The sequence below is a fragment of the Rhinatrema bivittatum genome, chromosome 1 (genome assembly GCF_901001135.1).
Source record: "Rhinatrema bivittatum chromosome 1, aRhiBiv1.1, whole genome shotgun sequence".
NCBI classification, from domain to species: domain Eukaryota; kingdom Metazoa; phylum Chordata; class Amphibia; order Gymnophiona; family Rhinatrematidae; genus Rhinatrema; species Rhinatrema bivittatum.
In genome coordinates, this window is record NC_042615.1 from 816,714,798 (window position 1) to 816,740,931 (window position 26,134).

Here is a 26,134-nt window from a genome sequence, read left to right on the forward strand (position 1 = left end):
CCATGGGCTTCCAGTTCCTCCATGCTGATCTCGTACATTGTGAGATCCGCATAGAGAAAGTGCTACTCTTGCACATTCCCAAAGATTACATGTTCCAATCAGTAAAAAGTAATTTATTTCTTTTTACATTTGCTGTCTGATCTTAGTTTTCTAATCGGTTGGTCACAGGCTTTTTTTTTTCCACCTTCCCTTTCTTATTTTTTTGCCAATTCCTTTTATAACATATTTATTTTCTCTCCATCTGTCTGCTTCCCTCAAACACACGGTCAGGTTCTCATTCTCACATGCTTTCTCTCTCTCACATACACAGGCACTCATTCTCACATGCTGTCCCTCATACAATCATTTATACACAGTCTCTCTCTTGCACATGCTGTCTAACTCTCACTCCCACATGCTGTCTTGCTCAAGCACAGGTTCTCACTGTCACATGCTCTCTCTCATACAATCATTCCTACACACAGGCTCTCACTGTCACATGCTGACTCACACACACAGGCTCTCTCTCACTCCCACATGCTGTCCTGCTCAAGCACAGGCTCTCACTGTCACATGCTGTCTCTCACACACACAAAGGCTCTCCCATGCTGTCTCTGCAAACATTCAGGTCTTCACACACACACACAGTCTCTCAACTCATCTCATACACGCACACATACACACTGTACAAACCCTCAGTCTCTCTCTCTCACCTCTGGGCCTGCTCTGCAGCGGCCCCGGCCTTCTCGAGCCGCGCTGATCCTCTTCTGAACGTGGCAGATGCTCCTCCTCCTTCCGGCACGCGGCTGATGCTCCTCCTCTTTCCTGCCCACGCGGCTCCGGCAACATTTTTCTTCCGGGGCCGCGCGGGCAGGAAGGAGGAGAAGTTCCTGCATTGGCTGATGCTCCTCCTCCTCCTTCCTGCCCGCGCGGCTCCGGCAACATTTTTCTTCCGGGGCCGCGCGGGCAGGAAGGAGGAGAAGTTCCTGCATTGGCTGATGCTCCTCCTCCTTCCTGCCCGCGCGGCTCCGGCAACATTTTTCTTCCGGGGCCGCGCGGGCAGGAAGGAGGAGGAGCACCAGCATGTTTAGACGCGACTGTACCACGGCCCTGCGATCTTCTTGCTGTGTGTATCTGCCATTGGGATGACGTCCACCGGCGGCCATTGGCCGTCAGCGGCTCGGCGCCCCCTAATGCTCAGCGCCCTAGGCGATCGCCTAGTTCGCCTAGTGCTTCCGCCGGCCCTGGGTGAGACTACAGATATTTACTACAAAGGAACAGGTCTCACTTTGCTTTCACATTGCCACAAAGGATGTGTCAGCGGAGGAATTGTTTTTTTTGGCTTTGATGAAACCGCTGCCAGTAGCATCTAAAACTCTTTCTGCTATTCTGAAAGATGTGCTCTGCCGCTTTAATCTTCCACTTTGTAAGTGCCATGACCAATGCTATGATGGAGCCTCAAACGTAGCTGGAGGTATTAGTGGACTACAGGCTCTTGTGGAGCAGGAGGAACCAGGAGCCCTCTATGTGCAATGCGTAGCCCATGTGCAAACTTTAATGGTGCAAGAAGTCTCAGGAAATGTTAATATGTGTAGACATTTTTTAGCTGACTTTGACACCTTTGTCAGAAGTTTGCCCAAGTGTCTTGCCTTGTTTTAATACTTTCAAGGGGGAGAAGACAGTCAGAACTGATTTTCAGGGGGATGGGTGGGCAGTAGGCATCCAGGTCTGAGGCACTGCACTCTTATCAATAAATAAAGCCTTAGAATGCACCCGACAATGGATTTCTACTACGTAGTCTGCAGCAGCCATCATGCATCAAGGGCGACGCTTTAAAATACTTTAATTACCTCAAGAACTTGCCAACATGAAAAAATGCCTTATCAATATGCATGAATTTATTTTATATGTAGGAGGCTCAGCAGTTTGCCCGAGGGCTGGAACCGGGGAGCTGCACATTCCCGGGGCACTTCCTCTACGCCTGGGTCTCTTTTCCTCTCCAGTCTGACCTGACTCGTGTCCCTGGGACCGCCGGAGTTCATCTGGCAGGTGTAGGGTAGTCTCCTGGGCCTTTGGTGCTGCCACGGGGAAATCCTACCTCTCACCTACTCCACACTTCACTCTTTAATGGTCAGTTGTGCTCCTCAGATGAGGAACCTTCTGTAGTAGATGTACTCTGAAGAAAAAAAAACACAGGGTGTTCAAATAAAAAGTAAAAGTTTACTTAAAGTTTAAAACGTAAAATCCAGGCCAGTATGGCAAGAATAAGAAATTAGCATCAGAAACATCATAATCAGGAAAGCAAGAGTCTCTTTGTCCATCTGTAATGGCCTCCTTCAGGCACATTACCATTAAGCCCTGGGTGAACGTTTACTACAGCTATAGCAGTGTAGGTTAGAGAATGGGGGGGGGGGTCACCATTCTGTACAGCCCCTCCCTTTGAGGATGCTAGAATGGCCATCTCTCAGCATCTCTCTCCAGAGGGACTGTGGGCAGTCCCTTTAGGTTTGCTGAGAATTAGGAGGTGATAAGAGTTGATTTGCGTTGTGTACCAAGCTATTATAAACCAGGTTCCTTCCCCCATGAGCTTATCATGTGTTGGAGCCCTATAATGTGGATTTTCCCCTTGTCGGTATATTCCTAATTCCTTATTCAGGGTCTCTTTTTTTTCTTTCTGTTTCTTGTCACTTCCTGTCTTCTTCCCTTCCTCCTTCACACACACACAGGTTCTCGTGAAACACAAGCTTTCATGCACGCAAAGGTTCACACTCACACATATACACACACATGGGTTTTCTGATTCTCACAGGCTATCACACACACACAGGCTCTCTCATACACGGGATTTCTGATTCTCACAGGCTCTCTCACACACATGGGCTCCCTCATAGATTTTTACTCTCAAATGCTCTCTTTCACACACAGGCTCCCTCACACACATACACACAGCTCTCACTGTCACAGGCTCTCTCTCACATGGTTTCATACACACACATACACAGGCTGTCATTCTCACACGCAGGAACAGACACACACACACACACATAGGTTCTCACTCTCATATGCTTCTCCACATGTTCTTTCTCACACACTAACTCCCTCACACACACACACACACAAGCTGTCACTCTTATGCTTGCTCACACACAGAGGCTCCCACTCCCACACACACTCTATCAGGGCCTCCCCCTCTCTTCTGGCTCTTTTCTATGACTACTGCCAGGCCCCTTCTTGGGCTCTTCTTCTTGAGCCACCATGGGATGGGCTCCACAGCAATCCTGCTACTTGTCCTTTCTTCTTTTTTGGGCCACCATGTGATTGGGTCCACAGAGGCTTTTCTTCTTGGGCTGCTGTGGGATACGGTCTGTTGTCTGCAGTCTATGGCAGCCCTGTTGCTTGGCCTCTTCTTAATCACTGGGCAGCATTTATTGGGTGGAACCTGAGCCCAAAGTTGGTGGGCCAGAGCCCACCCAGGCCCACCTGTGGTTTCGCCACTGGAAGAACATACATGTGAAACAAGTTTGCCGCACAAGAGGAACTGTTAAAGCAGCTGCCATACAGTCAGTCACTCTTTAGAGAGCTGTGTTTGGGTAATTGCCAGGTCCTTGTGGCCTGGTTTTGGCCTCTGTTGGAAACAGGATGTTGGGCTTGATGGACCCTTGGTCTGACCCAGCATGGCAATTTCTTATGTTCTTATGAGCTTGATGGACCCTTGGTCTGATCCAGCATGGCAATTTCTTATGTTCTTATGAGCTTGATGGACCCTTGGTCTGATCCAGCATGGCAATTTCTTATGTTCTTATGAGCTTGATGGACCCTTGGTCTGACCCAGCATGGCATGTTCTTATGTTCTTATGATTGAGTTTTCTGAAGATGTGTCAATTGAGGAGTGAGAAGATATTGGCACAAAAGCAGATGGCTGTGCATAAAGCTGGCAGGGGCTTGAGTCCTTCTTTATACTGCAACTGTTAATGATTATGTTCGGTCGTGCTAAATACAATACTTCGGAAAAGGAATCTGCATCGAACAAAATATTTGGTAAGATGCAGAATATACATTTTTGGAAATAAATAATCTCCCAAAAGATTGCTGGTTAAGTCAGGACCAGTGAGCACATTGGTCAGGAAGAGTCCTTGGAACTGAGTGCATGAGTCAAATACAACTCTGATTTGACCTGATTTCTGAGGATGGTATACGCCAACAATAGCGAAATACCGGCATTCTTCATAAAGAGTGGTTCCTGGTTCCTGGCCTCTGGTTTCCTTTCCAAGGGCTGATGTGGTGAGGCAAGCCGTGAGAAGGCAGCGGCAGCAGGAGAGGCTGCGGGGCCGTAGGCGGAGCTCAAAACGAGAAAGGTTTACGGGTAGACTGCCGACGGAGTTCAACTCACCAGTGGCCAAAAATGAAGAAAGGCCACGGTTTTTTATTTCTTGTTTTTATTTTTTAATGTTTTATGAAGAATGGTAATGTTTCTGTTTTTCCATTGTTGCTCTGCATGTAGAGGCTGGCTTGTTTTGGGTTCCTGTTCAGTTCTTCTCAGCGCTTTTCTGTTTATACTTTCTGATCTCGTTATTCTGTATTTGGTCAGGGTCTGTCTGTATTCTCTGTATGTGACCAAGGTGAGGTATTCTGCTACCATATAAATTATCTGTAGTGATCTATAGCAGTCTGATTTGTTCTGTTTTCTTAATAGGAAGTGTACTGGTGTTCTAGGGCCTGATGTAATATCTGCAGTGTTATCTTTTCATAGATAAGGTTGTTACTGTTTGAGTGCTGGCAGTTAGGGTTGTTTTGGTCTGGGAGGTTTACTATATTGTTATGCTATTTCCGTTTATTCATGGCTTTCTGAGGGCCAAGCCCACACCCAGCACGTATTACAAAAAATGTAATTCCATAGAAGTTACATGTGTCTTTTTTGTAGGATTTTCTTGTTGGCACCACAGCAGTGCATGTAACTATAATATGCATGTTGTAAGTGATATATTTGCCTCAGCAGACTGTTCTTTTTTCATGTAAAATCTATTATAAATGCATAATTAAATTGTGTGTGCGCGCATCTGTAGAGGGGTGTGTGTGTGTGTGTGTGCGTGCGTGCGTGCGCAAGGCTGTAAGGTTTGCTTAGGGTACCTAATACCCTTCCCTTGACCATGGGCTCTGTTTGGGGAGGGGGTATCAGTTTTTAAAAATTATAGATTGCTGGAGGGAGCTGGGCTTTTTTGATGGGCGCGGGACAGGAACTGAATGATGCAGGGGTTGGGGGATGAAGCACAGTAATTGTTCGCACAGGGCAGCAAAAAAGCTAGCACCGGCCCTGGATAGGATTCACCTTAACCAGAGGAGAACCAGGCTGCTGGCGATTAAAATTTAAAAAAGAGAGTGAACAGGTTTTAAACTAGATAGTGGGGGAAAGCCAACAGCTGCTTAGAAGCGCATGGTTCGGAAGGATGTATCTTTTTAAGGATACTAACAAAACAGGGATGTTAGAGGTTAGTTCCACTCCTCAGCTATCCATCTAAATGGCTTTTGAATATCTACCCCAGAACATATAGCACTGGATGAAGAGGTAGATATAATTTGCAACACAGAGACCTGGTGGAAGGAGGAAAACCAATTGGGACACTGTGATAGCAGAGTACAAATTATATCAAAATGATGGGATGGATCAAATTGGTGGCACTATATGATAAAGAGAGCATTGAGACAAGCAGGTCTAAACTTGTGCAGGAAACAAAATGCAATGTTGAATCTTTATAGATAGATATTCCAGGTGAAAAGGGATAAAATAGTAATGGGGGTGTATTACCATCCAACTGGCCAGAATGAACTAACAGACAATGAAATGCTAAAAGAAATGAGGGACACTAACAAATCAGCAGCATAGGAATAATGGGTGATTTTAATTACCCTAATATTGACTAAGTGAATGTTACATCAGGACATGCTAGAGAGGTAAAGTTTCTAGATGAAATAAATGACTGCTTCATGGATCAGCTGGTAAAAGACCCGACAAGGGAAGGGGAGCTATTTTAGCCCTAGTCCTTACTGGAACACAGGATTTGGCGAAAGAGGTCTTAAAGGTGAATTTTAAAAGTCTGGCGCACATCAATTAGGGGAAGCGCGAATATGCCAGGTTTGCGCACACCAAGCACATTTTAAAAGCCACCGAGATATGCGTGTATCCAGGGGCGGATTGGCCTATCGGGGGATCGGGCATCCCCCGGTGGGCCGGTCGCTCTAGTCACGTGGTCAGCCGAGCGTGGCTGTGACAGAGCCGCGCTCGGCTGACCACGTGGTATCTCCGGGGCCGGCCAGGGCGGCGAATCCCCCAGGCCGGTCCGTCTTCGGAATCCGCCCCTGTGTGTTATCTCCCGGGGCAGGCACATCTCGGAAGCGGGCATGGTCTGGGCGTGGGACGGGCATTCTGGGTCGTGTACCTGAGATGTGCGTGTAAACACTAACGTGCTCCGTCGCGCGCCAAGGTCCCCTGCCACGTAACTTTACTTCTGCTGTGGCTGACATGTAAGTGATAAAATAAAGAAAACTTGGCAGATCAGCGAGATTTAAGGCTTGGGGCTAACTGGGGGAAGGGAAGGCTATTAAACTGGGGGGGGGGGGAGGTTCGGAAGACCTAGCTCTTAACTGGGCAAACTGGGAGTGAACTGGTTTTAGTGGCAGTGGCACTTATGTAGCAGAAGGTGGCATTTGCACGCACTGGGACTCCAACTTAAAATCGGGTACGCGCATGCGCGCAGCCAGCCTATTTTATAACATGCACACATACGCACGCGTATGTTATAAAATGGCCACGTCCCTGGGGCCTGCGCGCCGGCTTTAACATTCACCTTTACAGGCGAGCTAAATGTACACTAAAACCAATTGGTGCACTCTAAAATGAAAACAAAACCAGAAAACAAAATGAGCCAAAAACGAACCACCATTACTTCCCATGTACGCCCCTAGATGGGGATGAGGGTCCTTCTGTGCCTCCAGTTTAGTAGAGGAAGCAGTGATGAGCCACTGCCTTCACCTACACAATCACGGAAGGGGATTTTCTCTCGGACGATCAAAGTACTCCGCATCTCATGCATTGCGCAAAAAAGCCATTGTTTTGTAGCCCAATTCTGCCGAGAAAGCCCTTAGGATAAAAATCTTTTAATAGAAAGAAAAGGCATGCTAATTGTCTAGAAATCTTACAGGGTTCCTCTTTATCTTTTAAAAAGAAAGCATGGATTGCCTACATCCTGAATGATCCTGAGGGCACGTGATGTCGCGGCCTGCGGCCGTCGCCGGCCGAATGCTGGGAATGGTTTGTGCTGCTCTGCACGATGGCTCCTGCCCTGTTTGCACTGATGCCTCTTACAGGCATCCTGGTAGGGCTTACCCTGGCTACGGCACTGGGTATACATCCATACATGCGTATTTTGTGCACACAAGTGCTACAACATATGGATATTTGTGCACACGCACACACGCACACACATGCAACATGATGCAATGGGATTCCGAACATACTTCGTGACATTCCATGAAATGTATTCAGGGGAGATGAGGAGTCCTGGTTCTGGCTCAGATGTGAGGCAGGGATCTCAGAAGAGCTCGGCTAGCCCAGATTCACTTTCCAGTGGAGCAGCCGGTGTGTAGTAGAAGAAGAAGATGCACACACTGGCGTTCGTACAATACCATATTCTATCTAGGACATGAGCTTGATCCCAAGTCCCCTCTATTACAGCGGAGCTGGGGAACTGCAAGAGATAAATGCGACAGGAGCTGTGAATGAAAGGTGGGAGTGGGGAGGCTTGGTGGGTGTGTGTGTGTGAGAGAGAAATTAGCCTGCACCTTACCCAGTCAACATCTTAAAAGGCTATTTTGATTTATACCAGAACTGCTTCTAGACCATGAAACTCTTTTATGACCTGCCTGATGCCTCTATCTCATGTCTCCCCATTTTAGACTTGGCAGTCACCCTGGTATATTTCTTATTTGTCTAGGTCGGAAACACTTACAAAGGCTGTCGTAAATCCGACCTCGCTGTAACACGCTTTCGGCGTGTGTAGTAAATAAACAAGGATCAGGATGATGATTGTCTGTTCAAAACAGCTCTGCAGCCTAATTCCTGAAGGATGACCATGGGGGGGGGGGGGGGGGGGGCGGCTGGGAAAGCTCTCCGAGGTGTGTGTAGGGAGGGGAGAGAAGGGCAGGATCCCACATGTGGAGGACAGAGGTGCGGGCGATGAGGCATTGAGCGGCTTCTGCTGGAGACACACACAGGCAAACAAGCCAGGTTGCCATGACAATTGGAACAGGGGGTTTTTAGGTCACTTTCCACTCAGTAAACACACACACACACACACACACAGACACACAGACACACACACAGACACACACAGACACACACACCTCTCCTTTATACTGCAGTGTTTGCCTATTTTACTCTTATATAGAGGCTGATATTCAAAGAGTTTGTCTGCGTATCTTTTCGAGTTACCTAGACATAACCCAAAGATGTGAACATTCAACCCTACCTGGCTAAAGTTAGCCGGGTAAGCCTGATCGGAAGAATGCCTTTACCTAATGTTACCCGGATAGTTTCAGCTGAGAATATTCAGCAGCAGGTTTATTCTGCTGAGTGCCACTGAATATCCAAGTACCCTTCCAGCTCACCGAATAATCGGCCTTATAGTATTTATCTGTCCAGCAGTAGAGATCCATTGTGACAGGAGCCGTTCGGTTTCTTTTCGTGTCGGTTGTGTTTTAATTTCGTGATGTGATTGTCACCTCCTACCTCGCCTTGAACCCCCAGGACTAGTGAAGGCCATTAATTTGTCTAAAAGAATAAAATCTGCCCATCCTTCAATCCTACGCTATCGATCTGTCCTACGCCATCAGTTCCATTCGCCCGAATCTGAGACGTAGAAACCTTTTTGAGAAAAAAATGTGCTGTAGTAATGCCGATAAATAAAAATCCCTTCGTCCTGTGTGCCAACTCTGCCCATCTCCGGGAAAGGGAATAAGCCCCTCACCCTAGGACCCAGTCGGAGCAACTTAGGCAGCCTTGAGACAAAGCCCGCAGGTACTTCCTACCCGTAAGCTTTGTTCCAAATTTCAAAGGGAAAGTGCGTGACTACTTTAGTGTTAAAACTTTTCACCAGCTGTTTGCGCGGGTGCTTTATTTTTATTTTTTCTTGGAAAACAACACGCGTGGAGTTGAACATGTAATCTTATGCGTGTGATATTCCTCCCCCACCCTAGACATGGCTTCCCCCCTCCCACCAGGGACACCTCCGTTCTCCCAACGCGACTCAAGGCCCATGCGAAGGATCACAACGTGCCCGGAGGGCAGCGTGTGGGTTTACACGAGGTAAAAAGCGTCGAGCATCACCCCTCATGAGCGAGCCTCGTGATCTCTGCTTGCATCCGTGAAGTCGTTCTGCCAACATCACCGACCTCCGGAATTGGCTGAAGGAGCTGGTTGGGTTGTGCAAGGGATTGCCCCGAGCGTGGGAGCCATCTTCTCTCCCTCCTCGGGCCCTGCTTGCACTGCTTCTGAGGGATCCCCTGAACTGAAGCGCAAAGCACCAGGGCCTGAGCCCCAGGACTGGGACCTCTTGTGCAGGCTAATGCATATATATTTATCCAAAGCCCGAATTTCCAAATGCACCTACGCACTTAAGACCCTGTTTTATGCACCTGAATGGCAGGATAGAACATTTTCGCCGGCCTTTGTCTGCAGAAACTCCGCGTGTACCTCGATTTCCCGTGCGCTTTTCCGTGCACATAACAAAAGAGGCGTTCCAGAATTCCATGCTTTGATATATATTTTTTTTTAATAAGGTTTATGTGCGTAAATCTGCACGCGCAGGTCGTACCATCACAGGGCAGGCTGGTTGCAAGTACCCGCACACTTTCCCCTCCTGGGGAAAAGTCCCTCCCGCGGACTTTTCTGAGAATTCTCCAAGGCGAAAGTGCGCGCATTATCCCTGCTTTGCAAATGCTCAGAGAGTGCGCGGGGAAACTCCCTCCACCCCCCCACCCCCCCCCCACTCCCACGCAAAGGTCCACCCGCTCCTGGCCCGGCATTACCTGTGTGAGTGGATTTTACCCGCCCCCAAAAGTACAGGCGTACATCAGAACTCCGCCCCAATTCCCCCTCCCTCCCCCCCCCCCCCCCCCCAGATACCATGAAATTTTCTAATGGGCCATTTGCACACGTAAAATTACAATTTATGGGCCTGATTTTAAAAATGCATTTACATACTTATAACTGGATTTTAGAGGTGTAAATGCAATTTACCTGTGTAAGTGGGCTGTTACGCGCCCCGTCCCGCGCACAGGCCTGCTCACCTTCATGGTTCCACGGCAGGTCCTGGGTCGGCCTCCCTAGCAGCTGCTGCCAGCGCTTCCAGGTCCCAGTATCCTGCGGCGGCGGCCGCTGGGCCTTCTACTGCGCACCAGGCCTCACGCCGGAGCTCGGCGTCCTCGGCTGTGTCGGCCACGCCCCGTCCGGCGGGTCCTAGCTCTGCGGCACGCCCTGATTGATTCCCCGTTATAAGGAAGTCATTGCTTGTAATTCCTTGCCTTGACAATCGGGTCGGCTCTGTGCTAGATTGTCACTGGGTTTGTTAATTGCTCCTGTCTTGTTCCAAGTCTCGTTCCAGGATCCTTCTGTTCCAGTTCTGTTCCTGCCTTGTTCCTGCTTCCTAGTACTCCAGCGTCCTCCTGTTCCTGTTCTTCTACCCAGGTAGTACCCCAGACTGTCTCTGGTACTGACCTCAGCTTGTTCCTTGACCTGCCTGCCTGTCTGCTGCCTGCCTTCTGACCTCGGCCTGTCTATGACCTCATCTGACCTCCGGTACCTGACCTCTGCTCGCTGACTACTCCTCGGACTGACTCCCGGACTTTGACCTCTGCCTGCCTGACCACGTCCCTAGATTCTGGCTCTGTTCCTCGCATTGTCGTCATCACCCATGCTCTTCTGGTCCTCCTTGTTACATCGGACCTCCTGCTTTGAACCTGTCCGCGCTCCCCTTCTGCCCGTGGGCACTCCAGACTTGCACCTTCCCAGGAGACCCTGCGAGGCCCACCTAAGTCCCAGCGGCCCGGGTCCCTACGGGCTCCTCCCGGGGGGACCTCGGGCTTCCAGTGGTAAAGCTCTATATAGCCTCTGTCTCCTCCAGTGCTCCGCCCCCTGGGGGCAGTTGCTTCCTGGTCCCAACCAGGAGGCAGTTCTCCACTGCCTCAGGACAAGGGTCCACACCCGAGCGCAACATGGGCTTTTGAAAATTGCTACATGTGCCATAGAACTGTCCATAGGATTTACCCATGTAGGGGCACTTTACGTGGGTAAATGGCTTTTGAAAATTGCTACGATCGTAATTATATTTACACATGTAAAGCTTTTTGAAAATTCACTTGTATGCATGCAAATGCCTTTGAAAATTTGGCCCTGAAAGTGCAAATTATTGCATGGTTTACCACTCGTTAGGAGGTTCCTCTGCAGTGCTGTTATTTCTTTTTTTATGCGAGTTGCTCCTGTTTTCTGACATCCTTTTTTATTTATTAATTCTGATTCTGAAGTATTCAATGCCTATCATTCATTTCATTTTAGTTATTTACAAATTTACGATGCAGCGTGACAGATCCTGCAGAGTGCGACTTCAGCACACAGGAACATAACGAACTCGGGGAAAAAAGGACTAGGACTTTCCGAAGAAAACATAAAAAGGCAAGGCACATGGCATTTTAGTTCAGGACCAAAGGGAGATTTCACAGTTTAAGTTTGTAATTTTTGCAGGTCTTTACTTTTCAAATAGCTTTGATGTACATGGAAAATTTCATATAATTTGTAAATCGCTGAAATATTGTTTAGGTGCAATGTGGAATATTTACCATAAACATCGGCTTTATATTTTTGCTTGTTGAATGGTGAAAAGCATTAGGCAAAAGTCTGCAAACCTGCCAACGAATGCCGCAGAATCTCGCAAAAACTCAGCCGCAGAATCTCGCCACCGTCCGCCGCAGGAAACCGGGGAGCCTCGGCCACAGCGCTGTTAACCCGACCACGTTGCGCAGCTGCACGCCCCCCCCCCACACCTCCCCAGTAAGCCAGCGTCCACAGACTGGGAGTGCTCATTTCAGAGCAGGGTATTCCTTCCGCTTTTTATTCCTCCACACCTCCTGTGGGGTTTTTTGGTTTTTTTTTCTGAAGGCAGCTGCTGAGTCTGGGAACGGACAGTGCAGGGCGTTTCTAGTCTGCCGTGTCCTCAGATAACTCGTTCAGTTATCCGAAGCTGCCATGACTACTGCTTCATATTGCTATATAGCAGAACCAGACGTACACAGCTGATCATCACTGTGCCGCCTGGGAAGGGGATGTCTTTTATTCAATCGATTTCTTAAGCATGGGGGAGGGAGAGCTCACTTTTCTCCCGGCAGATAGCATCCTGTTTCCAAAACCAACGGCGAAAGGCATTAGCATCCTTGGCAGAGGGGGGTGAGACAGAAGTACCAGCAGGTGCACCCCAGACAGGGGAGGGGCAAGGATGCTCTAGGCCTCTCTTCTCGCCTCACTCCCCTAAACAGTTCTGCCAGCCGCGGTTATCAATGGGCTCCGGAGCAACTGGTCAGCCGAGCCACTCCGGACTTTGCTCTGCAGCGTTTCAGGACATTTCAAAGAGAAATTATAAACTACAAAGACAAGAGATGCAATGGGACAAAACCTCACTGCCTCCGATCACATGGAGTAGTGCAAGCTCACTCTGGGGAGTTTAGGATATCACCAGGTCCCATCAGCAGCATTACAACCTTGTCACGCCTCGTTCCCTGCTGGTGATTGTGGATGCTCCAGGGCTGGTGTTAAATTTGCAGCATTACAAAGGGTGTGTTGGCCAAGCAGCGATTTTCTGCATCGGTGGGGGTAAATAGCCTCACCTACTTGCGATGAGTGCTATTAGCTACGCTTGAGTTTGGACGCGCTAATCCCCTTATTGCATCGTGTATCGGTCTCGCACGCCCAAAACGCGCATCCAGTCGCTCATTACGCTGTGCGCTAGGCTGAGCGCAGTTTATTGCATCAGCCCGTGGGTGCCTTTCCCCTTCCTGTCCCTCAGGTTATGAGTTCGATGGTGCCATGTGAGAACAAAAAAAACGGAGGGTTCACTCAGGTAGGGTCCAAGCCCCTTTATTGTGGATATACAATTCACAAGAAGCAGGAACGCTCCAGGTGGAACTCACCACTCACGAGTCTCGGCGTCTCCCCATAGCAAGGGGCACTTTTGGGTTTCTCAGTGCAGGCCTGGCCCAGCTGCTAGGGGCTGCTCCACGGCCCACTGACTCGTGAGCGACAGTGGTCACACAGGCACGGGCAGACCCTAGCGGCCCCTTCCTGCTACCGCTGGCCCTCCCGGCCTTGTTACCGGCCGACTCTCTTCCAGTCTCTTCACTGGGGTGTCCCGCCTCCACCCAGCACGGCACCTCCCCTATGGAGGGTCCCAGAGCCGCGGGCTCTCCTGCCTCTAGCACCGACAGCCTCCGATAAACTATAACACGATTCGGAAGACTCACGTTCCATGTTACGTGTTTATAAGCATTCCATATTCCTCAGGTTTCCTCTGGGGCCTTGTGGGATTCTCTTATGTGCAGCACGGCCCGCAGCTGGGGAGCTGTAGGACCCTGCAGACCTGCTCTGTGCCTGAACCGTTAGCGGGGGTGGGGGAGCAGCACCACGGCGGCAGACATGCGCCCCCCCCACCCAGGTTTTACAATATCAGCATGTCAGGCCAAGGAGGCGCTGACCCGGTCTGCACTACACACCTGCGAACAACTAAAACCAAGGCGTTGGAGTCCTAATATGAACTAACTCGCCCTAGGTCTGAGCTCTCTGCTGAAAGGCTCTGAGCTCCCCTAACCTGCAGGCCATCCATGGAGGACACGTGGTCACGTGTTTTTATATAAGAAGCTGTCTTGGCATCTTTTTGGTTAAGATTTAAACGCAGGGTCTGAATTCCGAGCTGAGAACTGTCCCTTCTTGGCCTTTTTGGCTGAGATTGAGGACCTGTACAAGATGGCGGCTTTAACGCCCTGCCACCCGATCCCATTAGGGACACGAGGAAGGCAGGACCTCCTGCTTTAAAACATGCAAAGAACAGCTGGCCTAATGCAACAGTGGAGAAACAGGTATGGAAATGCATTTCCTCCTGTGCTTCAAAATGCAAAAGATAGCAGAGACGCCCATTTCCCAATGAGCAGGAAAAACTGCATAATCCTGGGGTAAAGAGGAGGAAACACAGCAAATCCTGTTACATCCTGCCAGCAGGCCAGAAATGAAACCTGACCAGGGACAATAGGGACCAGCATCAACAGCTGAGTTTTGTCCCAGTTGTGCTTTCTGTAACCTGTAATTTCACTTCACTGTTGTTATTTTGCAATGTTTTCCTTTCTTCCACTTTTATTCTGTATATTACTTTGGCAACAGATGTAAAATTGTCCTGCCAATAAAGTTTTGTGAATGCAATCCTCCTGCAGTGGTTCATCTGGGACCTCTGTTACTGGGCCAGATGTTCTAAGGGCTTTATTTTATGGGGGAGGGGGGCGCACTGGGTGCTCCTGACTCAGCGGCTCTTCTTTGCAATCGTGAGATGAGGCAGGCGGCCGGCTTTTATTTCGTGCTCGGCGATTTCCAAGCGAACGCCGCGTCCTGATGCTCTGAGCGAGCTTTTGGGGGTTTTTTGGGTTTTTTAAGGCTGCAGTGCTCGGTCCCGGCGTGTGACCTTCTCAGTGCTGTAATGGGCATACAATGTTCTGTAAGGTTTAGAGTGGTAAGCTTGCCTCATTGGTCCATTTGAATGCCATTTACCCACAGAAAGAAAAAACTCTTTCAAAATTGCCCTCCCCCCTCCATGCGGGGGGTGGGGAAAAAGGCCGGTGACACAGGCAAGACTAGTGAGGGGCTGCTAAAATACACAATGGGGTTTTCATTTGGAAATCTCCCACACCTGCTTTACTCCCGCATAATCTGCACCTACTCAGATGGTCAAAGACGCCTTTCCACTCCATTTTTCCAATGATAGGATGACCTGACAGCTCTCTGATAACGCATAAACCATCGCAGAAGAGCATTGCAAATACAGGGGCAGAAACTCCCGAAAAAGCACTGTCTTAATGGGGCAGGAGCACCACTACTTTTCCTAGGATGATTCCTTGTCAGCTTTCTCACCTCAGCACTTGCAACACCGCCTGATGCTCCATGCGCAGCCGAACTTTTAATCCTCTGCTCCCTCATCCGTGTTCATCTTCCTCCCAGCTGCCTCCTCTCGCCAGGAAAGACACTGATGGATGCCGACATGAACACCGCAAGCACCTCCAAAAGTGCAATGCTTGGAAAGCCTCCAGTGTGACCGACCGACAACCAGTGAGCAGGTGAAAGGTGCACCCAATGAGAATTATCCAGTCAGTGAGCAACTTGGAGGAGCGAGCAAAAGGGAATCCTCCTGACACACACTGAGGGAATTTGACTCCCATTGTAAATCCTTCTATGCAAGAGAGAGAGCAGAGGGATAGAGAGTTCCTGAAAGGCAGCCGGGGGTGAGCAGCATGCCTTTAAATTCCCCACGTGCCACGGGGAAGAGATGTTTGGTTGATGTATTGAGTAACCACAGGGATCTTTCAGGATGACCTTTGAATGGCTCAGTCCCGATGCTTAGCCCAGATCGGGGAAAGCTGTAGTGACGGGCCATCATTTTTAAATGATGGGAAAAGATCAATCACCTTTGTTTGTTTTTTTTTGTTTTTTTGTCATTTCCTATCCTAAACTGCATTAAAAAACAAATCAGGGGCCAATATTCCAAAGCATTTAGCTGTATAACTCACAGGCTACCTGGCTAAATGCCGAGTTTTCAATATCCCCTCTACTTAGTCAGCTAAAAACTAGCTGAATAAATAATGGAAAGATTCTGGGCTGGGGACCAGTTAGCTGAAAAATTATTTTGGGTAACTCTGATATTAGGAGGTAGCTGAGTAAGTTTATCAGATAACTCTAAGCGCGTCCTGCAGCAGGTCTAAAGTTATCCAGGAGCGTGTTCTCGGATTACTTTAGGCTTAACCGGCTAAATAAAAATGCAGTGCCAGCCTGGAGGCTCAAATCATTAAGTCAGCATGAAAGAAAATAGCCCTGCTGGGCTGAACCCCACACCCTCAAACCCCTCCAAGCATTTTTTTTTTAAAGTTAAAGTATGATAGGTCGATGCCGGGCTCCCCTCCCCCTCTCTGCGCCCTTTCCAGTCAGGCTAAGTCTTTAATTCATGCTCCCTTCTCATCCTTTCTCCGCCCCCTCCCACCCACGCAGTTATCTAGGCAAACCCTTGCATACACCACAATCCCGGCAGCTTCCAGCCAGCATCGCTGTCAGGGGAAAAGAAGAAAAGGAACTCGCTAGTCAGGAGTTCTCCTGCCAGGTCCGTTTTCCTCGGCGTTGGGGACCTTCCCACTCACATCTCAGTGTGGACTCCAGCGAGGTGTAGCGGCAGTTCAAGCACGGTGGGTTGAGCGGCCATTTGGGCTAGGCCCCACTCTCAGGCTTCTCCCTTTTTTGGCACACGCTAGGCCGCGATGTTACTCCACGCGTTTCTCGGTGTATGTCGTCGGCGTGCGCCTGCGTGCCTCATTGTGCATCCACTGCCACGCCTCCCTTTGGGCGGATGTTTCCTTGGATGCACATCTGTGAGTCCAAGTCAGGTGTCCTTCTTTCCAGACGTACACCTGGTGCGTTTAGCTTGGGCGTCCTTTATAAGCATGGGTACCTGGATGCAGGGTTTGTGCGCTTAGTTTGGGCAAGCGCAGTACCTGAACACATGGTTTTTGTGTGTCCATTTTAGGAATGGTTTTTATGTGAGAGTATTTGGGCGCACATTTTGTGCACGCATTACAATCATAGCGCTAGCAACAAAGAAATCTAAGCTCTTAAACTATTTTTGCTGCATGCCACATCAGGGTGATACAGCCGGAACTTTCTACAAGCCTGTGTCAGCACTGCCTGGATGCTCTTAGGGTTCTGCCTCCTGATTTTGCCGACAATGGTCAATCTCCTTAGTCTGAGGGGAGTGGGACTGAGGGCGACATGTCACGGGTGTCCCCTCCTTCGACTGATCCATTGGCTGAGTCGTCAGGAAAGACTTGCTCTCAGGATGTCAGGTTTGGGCCTATGGAACCTGGAATGGACTCGTCCTCCTTTTCTTGTATGGAATTTGTCCAGGGATTACAGACATTTCTACACTACCTGAGTCAACAATACCTACTAGTTTAGGTGCACTCAGAGTCCTCCTGTGCCTACCAGCATGGTCAAGTGCCATGGCGCAGCGTGACCTGACAAGGTTCGAATGCATGTGGATCAAGATGACATTGATGATGATGGCAGTAGATCCCCTGTTGAGGAAGGGGAGATTCCCCCAGACTTGGAGCCACATAGAACTCTTCTCTGTTTTCTTTCAATGAGATGAGTTGCCGAGCTTGATCTCTCAGACTTTGAAGGCCCTTGGAGTGGCTGAGAGTGACTCCTCAGGGGTACAGAAGGAGGACCCCATTTTGGTCACCCTACGCAAGGCTTCATGTTTCTTTCCCCTCCTGGATGTGATTCAAGAGTTGATTGATCTGGAATGCAGAGCGCAAGAGGCGTCCTTTAAAGGGGGGTGTGCCTTGGTGGATTTATACCCCTTGAAGTCGCAGGCCAGAAAGCAGTTGCGATTCCCTAAGGTGAATGCTTTGGTCGGTTCAGTCACAAAACGAACCATCATCTCGGAAGAGGGAGGTGCAGCTGTTAAGGATGCTCAGGATAGAAGAACTGAGGATATCCTAAATCAAGCCCTTGAGGCAGTGGCAGTGAACTTCCAAATTACTTCTTGTTGCGCCCTGGTAGCACAAGCTACCTTGTGTCTTTCTCAAGAATCTGGCAGCGTCGTTTCCGATTATGGACCTACTGTAGAACCTGGGGCTGCCTTCTTAACTGATGCGGGCTGTGACCTGGTTTGCACAGTCACCAGAAGAGCTGCTTCTGTTATAGCGGTCAGGTGACAGCTGTGGCTGCACATTTGATCAGCAGATTCAATTTCAAAGTCCAATCTTACCAATCTGCCCTTCAAGGGATTGATTTTATTTGACAATAAGTTGGAGAAAATGGAAAGTAAATGGGGGGGGGGGGGGAATCCAGGTCCCTCGCTTGCCAGAGGACAAGAAGCCAGTTTCCCGGACTTTTTCAGCAAGTGGTCACTACGAGACTACCAACGTTTTCAGCTTTATAGAGAAAGTTCTTCCCAGAGATCCCAGCGCTTTCGCCCCCGAAGGCCTCAAAAGGATGTGGGGTCCGGAAGTGGAGTCCCTTGATCTTCTCAATGAGGATTTGCAGGCTCACCTATTGGTGTAGGAGATAGGTGCTGCCTATCTCGTTTTTATCACAGTTGGGTCTAGATTACTTTGGATCAATGGGTCCTCGAAATAGCTCGAGATGGGTATGCTCCAGAATTTCTTTGCATTCCTCCGGATGCCTTTATGATATCTCCAAGCAACTCCCTTCAGAAGAGAATATCAGTGGAAGCTACATTGCAAGGGCTGCTGGACCTGAAAGCCGAGATTCCCTTTCCCAAATCCCAGCAAAATACGGGCCGTTATTCCATTTATTTGGTCGTGCACAAGAAGGAAGGGTCTGTTCGACCCAGACTGGTTCTCAAGGAAGTCAATTGTAATTTGCGAGTCATTCATTTAAGGATGGAAACAGTGCACTCTGTCATAATGGCAGTACAATCGGGGGTATACCTCACATCTCTGGATCTCATGGAAGCATATCTGCATATTCCCATTTGCCGGGAACATCAACAGTTCCTTCGGTTTGCCATTATGAAGCGTCATTACCAGTTTCAGGCCTTGTCTTTCGGACTGGCCACTGCACCCAGGACCTTTTCCAAGGTTATGGTGGTGGTAACTGTGGCCTTACACAAAGACAACATTTTAGTTCACTCCTATCTGGATGACTGTTTGATTCCAGGCAAGAGCGTGGAAGAGAGTCTTTGCGCTTCTCACAAGGTAATTTCATTGCTACCGGAACTAGGCTGGATGGTGAATGTGGCCAAGAGCAATTTGCAGCTGACTCACACTCTGGAGTAACTTGGATTTTGCTTTGACACAAAGCAGGGCAGAGTATTTCTGACAGAGACTTGAATCCAAAGGTTGATGGCTCAAGCTCAAGCCCTGGCGAACAGTATTCGCCCAACCATGTAGTCTTATCTACAAGTCCTGGGGTTGATGGCTACCTCTTTGGAAGTAGTTCCTTGGGCAAGGGCACATATGCAACCTCTTCAATGCATGTTGCTTCCTGATGAAACTCGCAGTCGCAGAACTATGCGGAGAGGCTGCTCCTGCCATTGGAGGTGAGGTTTCAGTTGAACTGGTAGATACAGGTGGATCATCTCAGGAAGTGAGATTCCCCAGAGATTGCTGGATTGGTTAGAACTCACGACAGATGCGAGCCTTCTGGGTTGGGGAGGGCTCACTGTCAGAAGTTGATGGTGCAAGTCACTGGAATGCAGAGCAGTGGCAATGGAACATCAACTGATTGGAAGCACAGGCAGTTCGGTTAGCGTGCGTGCGACTTGCCAAGCATCTAGAAGCTTAGGCAGTCTGGATAATGTCAGATAGTGTGACAACGGTGGCTTACATCAATCATCAGGGTGGAACCAAGAGACAACAGGTGTCAGAGGAAACAGATGTGCTTATGGTGTAGGCAGAGCAATATTCTCTAGGCCAGCAGTTCTCAACTGGTGTGTCATGACACACCAATGTCGCCAAGCACATGCAGGTGTGTCACCACTCTTCCTGGTTCCCTGTTGGCCCAGATGCTCCTCCTGCTTCAGCGAAATGGAACTCTTCCTCTGCCTGGGCTATAAGCCCTGGCAGAATGCAGCAGGAGAGCTGGAGTCAGCGGCACTCACAGCATGGTCTCTTCTTCCCGCCCCTGTGGCCAGGAAGAGGAAATGAAGTGCAGCGGCCGCAGGTGTGGGAAGAAGAGAACCTATTAGGTAAAGTCTCTGCAGAGTTGGCCCAAAGATCAGCAGCATCGGCCCGAAGAAGATCAGCAGCACCGGCCAGGAGCAAATGAAGAGCAACGTTAGCCTCCGCAGCCCACGGAACTTCTTTCTTGAGGCCACGAGGGCTGGAAGAGGAGACTGTTGCTGCTGGGCATCAACGCATTCGTTCAGGAATGGTCATGAGGCACCCTGCTGTCTGCCTTCCCGCCCTGAACGCTGATAGGCAGAAGATTGCAAGTCAAACCAGCACCGTCCTTTTAGTGGATTCAGACTGGGCTCAGAAGCCGTGGTCTGCCGATCTCCAGAGACTGCTGGTGGGCAGTCCCCTCAGGCTACTGTCTTGGAAGGATATGTTGTGGCAGCGATCTATTCTACATGAGGATCTGGGTCGATTTTTGTCTTATGGTTTGGCCATTGAAAGGGCTTAGTTGTTGAAGCGGGGTTATTCGCCTACTGTGATTTCCACTTTACTCCAAGGTTGGAAATTTTCTATTCCCTGGCCTATGTTAGGGTTTGGAGAGGCTTCGAAGACTGGTATTCTGAGTGAGGTTCTCAACCTCTCAAGTTGGATAATCCCTTTAATTTTGGGATTCTTACAGTATGGCTTGCATAAGGGCTTGACCCTTTGCAGCTTTGGTGCATCTGTGGGACCTTAATTTGGTCCTGGAATTATTGGCAGGTCCGACCTTTTGGTCGCTGCATGCTCCTTCCTTGTGATCCTCTTTGCACATCTTTTCCAAGCATCACCGCCTGGATGTTCGGGCTAGGGAGGACGCCACGTTCGCACGGGGCGGCATTGTCTGGACCGCTGGAAGCCTCCTGCCCTTTTCAGGATTAGCTTTGGTACGTCCTACTGGTGGGGATTGACCTGCCAGAATGCAGAGGAAGGAGAAATTACTACTTACCTGATAATTTCCTTTCCTCTAATGAGGGGCAGGCCAATTCCCACCCCGCCCTAAGCTGCAGATCATTGCAGTGTGATGCCTGCTCTTCATTAAAGACTGGTAAATGACTTCTGTAGCCCCTTAGTTTAGTAAATATATTACTTCTTTTGGCCACGCTCAGTGTTCCCATTGGGTTGGAAGCATGAGTGAATGAATGCTAATAATCATGTTCAAGTATAATCGGTTTGACCACAGTTTGGCTTTTCCAGAGGATACTGGTGGGCTGATGTTGGGGCAGGACTATAGATCCGTGACATCGGCTTTTGCTCCATCTCCATCTGCTGGCAGAGGTGCCTAACCCACTGGTGAGGTTCGGCCAGCTCTCTTTACAGGGAAGGAAATTACCAGGTAAGTAGTAATTTCTCCACTAGGAGGTTAATCACCATTGATGGTCAGCAACAAAGGTTGGCTCAAGCCCTACAACAGACAGTATAGGCCAGCTCCACCTACCCGAGGGGAATATCTAATTTCAGCCCACTGCAAGTATCATTTTTAAAATTTTAAAACCGATTGAACAGTAGCCCGATTTCTTTTGTTTCAACGGAGATATTCAGCATAACCTTGCCTCTGCAAGCCCAAAACCAGCAGGGACGAATCGACCTCTGTGTGACTTTGGGACAAATCACTTTATCTCCCTGAACCTCAGTTCTTAATTCCAGCTCTACCACATACTCTGGGTGTGTGACCTTTATCTCCCTGCTTTTCCAGGTCCCAGTTGGAAACAAGGCAATTGCTTTAATCTGGCTATCTCAGGTAAAAAAACAAACAACAAAAAAACAACTTGATTAGTGTCTGTGGGGTATGAGAAAACACATATAATCCAAAATAAAAGCACTGCGCACAAGGGAATGAGAACATCCTATGGACCGCGGATTTCCAGGGGATGAGTCCAGGAATAACGTCCGCGTTGTGTCTCAGCCCTTATGCGGCCGAGTGCCGCTGAATATCCCTGTGAGGTTATCCGGGTAACTGTACCACTTCCCCGCTCCGCCGAATACGGATCTCCGTTACTCTGTCCGCCATTGACGTTAGATAAAAATCCCCCAACGCGGTGCAGGGCACGGGCTGGACGGAGACTCTCTGGCGAGGTTACAAGATCGGGCAATGCTTTATCCAGCTCGCAGCTCCGGGCATTCATCTATGCCACCTGACCCCTCCCATTCTCCGTTGGCAGGACATTTGGCCATTCCTGGGGGGGGGGGGTGTTTACTGAATCCTCCTCCTGTGCATTTGGGAATAATTTGTACTCCTGTTTCCCTGCCTCAGAAAAGCCGGGCCGGCCTGCGGCCTCCTTCCAGAGCTTGGGGGGGGGGGGGTCGGTTTCTTTCTGCAGCTCCGTGGGCACGGCGGTACCTGCTGCCAGCCACTCCAACCGAGTCAGCAGCAGGGAATGGGTGACATTTCCTTCTGACAAACAAACCGAGCTGAAAATAGCCTCCCCGCTGCCCTGCCGCGAGCACTGGTGTTTGGAGGAGAGCTTTGGGAAATGGCAGCGGTGAGTCAAAGCAGAGCGCCTGGAAGTGACTCATTCAGAGGTGTTTGCCAATGACTCTCTCCTCGCACCCCTCAGTTCTCCATCTCTTTCTCTCAAGCCTAATTCTCTTCTTTTCAGCCTCTTCTCTCTCTGCCCCTCATGCCCTCCCCCACTTTCTCTCCAACTCCCAGCTTTTACACCAGAAAGAGTCTGGCAGGGGCTGGGGGGTGCTGCTGGAGTAGCTCTCACATCCTCGGAAAGGGGGGCAGGGGAGAAAGACAAATGCTGTTCTTACAGGAACACGGTCTGGCAGTGAGCAGCCCAAGTATCAGAGCAGCCCCGGGGGGAAGGCACCGCTCCAGCACTCTGCTCCCCGGGACCACTCGGATTAGGGATGCTGCGGGGGGGGGGGAGGGGAGAGGACCCCAGCCCTAGCTCTGACTGAGATGGGGGGAGTGCAGGCAGCCAGAGGTGCGGGCCTCGCGGATTCTTCTCCCTTGCGGAGGCCGCACCAGTGAAGCAACAAAAAAAAAAAAAAAAGCGCGCGCCAGGGAGGGCTCCCCTTGATCGTTGCCGCTGGGGAAAAGAGGCCCCGCTTTTTCCGAGGGCGCCCTGTGCAGGTGAAATAACCGGGGTTAAAACTTTACAAATCCTAAACTAGGTGCATTGTTGCCCCCTCCCCCCTTTAGGCGGGTAAAAGTGGGCATCCCTTGGAGCAAGGCACGAACCTTTACCCCACTGAAGTCGGGAAACCTTTCATTAAAAAAAAAAAAAAAAAAAAAAGCCCAAACCATTTTCCTCGGGTAAAACCCTGTTTTGGCCGCAAAAACGGCGACCCCGTGCCCTGGAAGGAGGCTTCGAGCTGGGCCTGGGCTTCCCGCCGCCTCTTTCCTCTTGCATTTTGGATGCAGTTTTGGAAGGGAGAAAAGGGTGGAGGAGGGGAGGAAGCGAGACCACTGACTCGCGATGTCCCAAGGACGGGACCTCAAAAGCAAGCGGTGGGGAGGTAAAAAGCGTTTCGGCCGTCCAAAACCCAAAATGCCCGCCCTGCAGAGTTCCTCCGCCCGCCTTCTCTCGCCCAGGCTGGGCTTAGAAAACCACCCGCCCTGTCTGGGGTTTTCAGAACTCATGGGCCTGGTTTTAAGAAAAGCTGTGTTTTACGCGTGTAAATGCACTTTACCCGTGTGACCGGGCCTTTGAAAATTGCTACTAGTTACATTTACACCTGTAAATCCTTTTGAAAATCCCCCTCCCCCCCCTGGCGTTGCATTTCTGTATATAGCGACCATGTTAAAACCTGTGAGCCATGCTCCGAAATGTAGCTTAGAGGGAACTATATGTTTCCAACATGCATGGAGTGTAACGTCCCCCTCCCTTAGGGTGTGTGCTGGGTGGACCTCTGGGAGACCGGGGTCTTTAAGCGGGCAGTCCTCCCCCCTCCCCCTCCCCAATTTGCTCCTGGCTCCGCCTTCACCCCCTTGGGCCTGCCCTGAGCAGCAGAGGTGAGGCTGGGAGAAGAGGACAGCACAATTACCAAGAAAGAGAAGGAAAAAAAAAAAAAGTAAAAATGTAGATGCAGCAGGAGGCAAAAAAACCCAACAACACATGCGGAGCAGGTGGAAAAACCCGAGAGTTCAGCTCTGGTTTGGAAATGTTCCCCCTTGTGTGAGGTGCCACTAACAGGACACGGAGGGGGGGAGGGGGGGGCAGTACGACAGGGGCAGGACTAGTCTGACCACAGGCCTGCATGACTGCTGCAGTTTCCACATGCAACGTGTAACTTTATGCAACTTGTAACATTACACATGCAATGTAACTTTATGCTCCTTTTAAATTGTCTCTTGTTGATTGGTTGGTTTATAGTTACTGCTTAGTTCAGTGTAAACCGAGTTGATTTGATTTGTATCAAGAAAGTCGGTATATAAAAGCCTTTAATAAATAAATAAATAAATGCTGACGGACTTCCCTCGCAAATCTGCTTTTTTTTTTGTTCTGGAAACCTGTACCTGTGGTGTGAGCTCCAGTCCCAGTCGGTGCTCCGAATTTCAGGAAAGAAAAAAAAAAATCAGCTCGGCAGTTCTCCAGACGGAGGAGGGCAAAATCTTCAGCTCGAAAACTCTTCCCATTCTTTAGATCTTGTTCAGTAAAGATTTTGTCATTGGCACAGATGGAGGGGGGGGGGGGGGGGGGGGGGGGGGGGGAGGGAGGGAAAATCCCTTTTCTGAACAAAACCCGTGTTGGTGCTTCTACTAGCACTGCACCCAGCATTGTACAGGTCCCGTCGGGTCAGAACACGCAGACGAGACGAACGGGAGGCTTCAGGTCGTGCATTTATTACAGAAAGCGGGGTTTAAAAAAAACCAACCCAAGATTATGTGATTGGGGAGGTCCAGGCTATAAAATGTAACAAGTTCGGGCAGAACCGATAAGTATTCATACGAAAGAGCGGGAACGCTGAATAAGGTCGGGTTGACCGCCGGGGGGGAGGACATTTACTGAAACGAAAGCTACAGACACGGTTCATTGTTGAATAAGAAATACCGGGTTGAACAATTAAGAATAAAAAATAAAATAATCTGAAGAATAAAGTCGGTAGCTATTAAAAGAGGGGATCACAAAGGGTTCCCTCAGATATAGCAACCGCACATTACCACGCATCGGGGAGTTCCCTCTATAAAATTCTTAGGCACGCTGTCGAGGCGTGGATTGTGAGTTGTCCTTTTCTAGAGGCAGCATGCTATCATGTTTCCTCCTCTATTTTGGGGGTGGGTGGGTGGGGAAGGACCTTTGGGTTTCTTGGAAAAAAAAACTTAGGTATGGGATAGAAGACGAGGTATCTTTTGCCCTGGTAAAGAATCCAGCTTTTAACCCTTTTGTTTGGAGAAGTCCAAGTATGAATGTAGTCCTAGAAGGGGCTCTGTCTTAAGATCTAGGCATCAAGGCAGGAGCCAAGAAACCTGGTCGCTTTGCCTGTCACTAGTAAGCAACAGTCAATCCTGGGGTGCCTGGAGGGGGAATCCTCTGTAGCAGGTGCCCCATGGTGTTGCAACTTGTTGGGCAAACGTCGCCCACCTGTGCACGCAAATGCCGCTTCCACCCCATAAGTGGGGGGATTTTGATAGGCGTGCGCCAACGCCATTGCCAGTTTTCCCAATTCATTCCCAGATCACCCAAGTAAGAGAGAGGAATTCCAACCACCCCCCCCCCCCCCTATTTTAATAGCCTCCCTTCTCCCCCGTTAGCCCCGACCTTTAAAACCCCGCTGATCTGCCTACAATTTTCTGTTTTGCAACTTACACGTCATCCGTAGCAGAAGCAAAGTTACGCAGCAGGGGACCGCGGCGCGCGCCGGTGAGCCCAACGTGTGAATTTCACGGTGAAGTCCAGGAACGCCCCGTGCCCTGCCCATACCACAGCAATGCACCGCCCCTTTTTTGAACTTTTCATTTGTGCGTGCAGCGGCTAGTATGCACGGCGTCCCGGCGGCTTTTAAAATCCGCTTGGCGCCCGCCGGCCCAGCATGCTTGCGCATCCCCTAACTTCGGCGCGCTTGTAAACTTCACCTTTAAGAATCTGTTTGCGTTGGGAAGCAGTTTTAGGTGGACGAGACGATTGAGATGCTTGGCCAGAGGTTTCGAGAGAGATATACTTTACCATGCTCTTTCACTCTG